A 5,000-nucleotide genomic window follows, 5' to 3' on the forward strand; every position below is an offset into this window, starting at 1 on the left:
CAGGTGCTGTAAGCTTTTGCAGTCGGCTCTGCCACTGCTGCTTCTGCATTAACACGTACACAGCTTCTTTTTCCATACAGAAGAAGGAACTTGAAAACACATCACGTTTTTTGCTCTGGCCAAAATGCATAGTACATTTGGGCTAGAATTCAATCTGGAAAGATAACTGACAAAGCTTACAGCACCTGCTGTTCCCAGGCGGTCTCCCATCCAAGTACTATCCAGGCCCGACCTTGCATAGCTTCCCAGTTCAGACGCTTTGAGGGCGGTATGACTGTAAGCAACAAAGTGAGTGACAAAAAGGTCCTTTATACAAGAAAATGGTGCTTACACAGGATCGCATCATGGATAGCAACTGCATTGTGTATTTTTTGTAAAACATAGCGTATAATCATGTCACAATGATTGACTTGGGAAGAAGCTATTACGAATGCCAATTGTCAAATTCTATCAACATTATTTTTTTCCTGGACAATGTTGGGATTCACTATACAGTGAATGACACATAGTGAAACCGCATGTTTCTTTGTCTGTAAAACTATTGGGCTCCTTTCCCCAATGCCCCCCAGTTTCACAGATAGGTGTGAAATCACCCCCGCGCCCAGCTCCACTGTCACCATTGGCCGGAGGGGACACATGATTTTACGACCGCAGGCCCACAAAACCAGTTCACCCCCACTGAACTCTCTCTTTCTCATCGTCTCTCCTGAAGTGGAGAGACCAGGTCTTTCCTGCTCCCTCTCCTCCTGCAGAGGAGAGACCAGCTCTCCTGATCTTTCCTGAAGAGGAGAGACCAGCTCAACTCAGCTAAGCTCTGCCTCAGTGTGGTCTGTCCAGAGCAGCCACCTCCTTCATGGTAGCGACACAAGGTCCTGCCTGAAGTAAGCAGATCAGCGCCAGCAGGCACGACCCAGAGTCTGCCAGCTGATAACCAGAACCAACAACAGGAGCACACCAGCAAGTTAGCACAGAGCTGCTAACTAACAGGAACAAAGGAGCGACCGGATTCCTCCAGCCTGCAACCACAGCACGGACACGAACCACACCTTTCCTCCAGCAACAAGCTGAGAAAGCAGCACCCTCAAGGACACTTCGTCTCCCCTTTTAAGGACTGGTAACAAACTCTAACTGGGCATAATTAGCATAGCATTACTGCATACATGGTTTACCCTTGTTAATGTATTGACTTGTTTTAATGTTCATTGAGTTTGATTATTGTGATGTGTTGTAGATTACTGTGCATCCATTAAGTTTAGTTGATGTTAGCCTACAAACTAACCATCCTGTCTTAACCTGCACCTTTATCTCTCTCACACACACAGTCTGCGACAGGCCACTGAGGGACAAGGCTAAGCTAACAGCACTTAGCTTTCCTTTGTCTGCCTCTGACCCACACCCCAGGGGGTCTGGCCATCACCATTTGGTCTCTCTCCCCCACCTTTGTGGGACCCATCTCACATTCCTCAGCCTTATCACACACACACACACACACACACACACACACACACACACTCTTACACTCATATTATTTTAGTTTAGTCATAGAGATTTGGTTAGATTGTTGATTGATTTTGTTTCTGCAACAGCAGATGTCTTTAACACCTACTCTGCTTCAGCCGTACTTACAACCAAAGTACAAGTCCTTAATGCATAACAAATGATGTCCCTGAATTTTGCTCTGTTTTAATAAATGTTTTAATACTTGCTGTCTCCGTTAATGTTGTACAATTGTGGACACTGCCAGCCTCTACACTGTCAAGAACTCCAAAAATCCTTCAGCTAGCTATCAATGTGGTAATTTTGGTAGTAATTATTAAATTAATTATAAAACATAATTCCAAATTGATAGTTTAGTATTTTTATGAGACTAAATCAATTAGAACGGCTGTCTTTTCCTCGTTTTTCGAGGTGGTGCCCCAATCGAGGTGGACTTTAATCAAAGTTCATTTATTTTAATAATTATTAATTATCTTTGATAATTATTAATTATTTCTGATAGCCAAATTGAACATTACCACTTGTTAAAGCACAACAAATGGTGCCCCGTGTGAGGCAGAGTACTGTTGGCAATTGTTCATATTTGTACAATATTAATTTTCAGCAGAATTTTGGTCAAAACCAAAATTTTTGAAAAAACTTTAAAACGAGCAAAATTAACATTTTTAACCACTAGTCAGTCACAGAAGTACTTCCAGCTGTACTTTCAAGTGCATTGTGGTGAAAATCAATATAACTAAATTAAGCTAAAACAATTTGAAGAGTTAGTGTACTGTGAATTAAGGCTAAAGCTAATGCTAATACTGGTGCCTATGTTTGAAAGCAAACATTGAAAGCCCCATAGTGTTACATTTAGAGCTTGCTACTGCTGCTAACCTTACAGGTAAACCTATCCTGTAGGAAGAATTTGGTTCTGCATTTGAATGTCACACATTCAATGCAATCTGTCCATTCGCTAAAGTGCTTCCTGTTTGTTAAGACACAGCGTGCCACCGGCCCTGTGAACGTAGAGCTTGAACCTGGCTGTTACTGCCGTGCATTTCAGCCTGATTAAGGAATAGAGCCTGAGAGAGAGCCACAGCGTGCTATCAGCCCTGTGAAGTTAGTACCTAGCTGCAACTGCCACGTGTTCCAGCTTGAGTAACTTAAAGAGACATTCCTGACTGTTACTGCCGTGCATTTCAGTTAGAGAGTCATAATTTTGGTGAGTAAACTTATTTTGTGTAAATCTACATTTACCTTAATTGGCCTCAGTTTGCTATCCCCACCAGTTCCACTAGATAGTGTATAGCTACCTTCTAGTGTAGGCCACCACAGTGTTAGGCTAGTAGTATTCCCCAAGCTACACTTCAAGGTGTCTGCCACCGCAACACCACAGCCAACCACTTTGCTTCATCGCATTTTAACTTGTTTTACCTCACCCCTTTTTAGGCAACAATGGAGAACCCCTGTGTAGAGCAGTTTATTTCTTCCCTAGCACAGAGCCTAAAGCCTGGCTACCCCGAATTCATTAACAAATTGAATTTCAGTGAGTGTACAGAAGAGATAGACTCCCTACTCAACGACAGGTGTGATGCACAGACTGCATCCAAGGGCTCCTTGTTAAAATGCTTGCTTTTGACTTTCCACAGGCAAACCAGCCTCGCCCTTCAGAGTAGAGCAGCCATAGAGAAGGAGGTAGAAATCCTGAGAGCGCAAAATGCTAGCCTCTTCCATGAGGTTCAGATGGCTAATAAGAAAGCCCTGTGCTACTTAGAAGACCTGCACACAGCAGAGTTAGATCTCTGTTCGCAAAAAGAAGAAATGTATAGACTGAAGTCAGAACATTTGGCCCGACCAGAGTCGATCAGCCAGTGTGATTCAGGTTACTCCGATTCACACTCTTCTACCAGTGACATGTTCAGTTTTTCCCCAAACAGAGGACATGAATTATTCCCACCTGAACACAAGTTCTTGGGAATGAAGTCAGCTCCTCAGCCTCCGCTGAGAGACCGAGCTCAAAGCCACCTGACGTCCCATTCCTCTGAAACAGACATAGAGGAGTTGTCTAGTATATCTTCTAGAAGATATTCCGTCCCAAGTCCCTCATTCATATCATTGCACGACACATTTCTCCATGCTTGTCCCTCCAAAGATGGGACTAGAACAGTCCAGGACTGCTCAGCCTCCTCTCTGCATCACCGTCAGAGTGGCCGCTGTTCAGCCCCTGTTCTTCCACCACAGAGAAGTGTAGGGCATGATTTACATAGCAATGACACTAGCTTAGTCTCGCCTTCACAGGGTCCCCGCCTTGAAGAGCTTGAGCTTCTAGCTAGAAGCATTGATAGGTTTGATCCAGATAACTGTGATCACCAAGTTGAGGACTATTTCAGGGAGCTAGACTACAACTTAATTGACTTACCCCATGCAACTGAAAGGGAGAAAGTTAGACTTGTATGGAAAACCAGCTCTAAAGCGGTCCACAAGTTTATACAGTCACGACCTCCCAGTGTCAGAAATGAGTATAAATTGCTACGTCAAGCACTGACAGAAGAATTTTCCTGTGCTACTGACGACACCACAGCAATAGTTGCAGCCCTACAAATTAAACATGCCCGTCGTGAGCATCCAAAAGAGTACTACCAACGTTTGAGACACGCATATTTCCAGGGAAAGAATGCACCAGGCTTAGAAGAAAGCTCCACCTTCAAAGCTTTATTCTTGAGAAACCTCCACCCATGTGTGCGTACTCACGTTGTACTCAGGACACGGGAAGGTGACCCCTCATTGCAGGAGATCCGGAAGATGACACAGGTAGTCTGGGAAACTATTGTCTCTTCCAAAGCAAGAGGGGGGACAAGTGAGCCACCCAGCTCACACACCAAGGTATCAGACAGGTCAGCTGCCCCAAAAGTTCACCCTCACAACAGACGAAAGGGGGGTGACAAAAGACCACATAGGGACACTGAGCGTAACCGCCAGGTCCATCCACTGCCCAGGGATAGACACTCACAGCATAGGAGCAGGAGACTGCCATACGCAGAAATCCAGGCAAGGAACAGTGACCAGGTAGTGTACGGGTCAGATGATGACTACAGCATCTCTGACTGCAGCTCAGAACAAGGCACTGACAGTGACTTTGTATGTCTCTCTCCCTCTGGCTACCAGGAGCGTTACAGCCCTGGGCCAAGAAAGAATAAGAGCTCTAGAGCGCACTCTTTTTGGTCATGGCAGCACTGACCTGATGACAGACACCCAATCTTGCATCTCACCTTCACTACAGTTATTTAGGCAAATTTGAATTTGTTAGCAACAGCAGCAAACTCATTTGAGCACTCAGTAATAAAACAAACATTACTGAAAGCCTAAATTCTGATTGGATTCAACACCACTGCTCAACTTCCAAGTACACTTGGACCAACTTCATATTTTGTCAGTGAAATCATACAAAACACACGTAGGACACACTGTTATGACTTTGTCATTTTAGGTGCCTCTATCTCTGTTACATAATACACTGACAT

At 44.4% G+C, this 5,000-nt stretch overlaps 1 non-coding gene across 1 annotated transcript in view; it reads left to right on the forward strand.

Moving 5' to 3' along the window:
- LOC139206488 (5S ribosomal RNA) overlaps nt 1-15 on the forward strand; it is a 119-nt gene extending 104 nt beyond the window's left edge. Inside the window, exon 1 of the ribosomal RNA XR_011584810.1 lies at nt 1-15. This exon is cut by the window's left edge and continues 104 nt beyond it. This is a non-coding gene — a ribosomal RNA (5S ribosomal RNA).
- The last annotated feature ends 4,985 nt before the right edge of the window (nt 16-5,000 follow it).

Source organism: Pempheris klunzingeri, chromosome 8 (genome assembly GCF_042242105.1).
Source record: "Pempheris klunzingeri isolate RE-2024b chromosome 8, fPemKlu1.hap1, whole genome shotgun sequence".
Lineage (NCBI taxonomy): Eukaryota > Metazoa > Chordata > Actinopteri > Acropomatiformes > Pempheridae > Pempheris > Pempheris klunzingeri.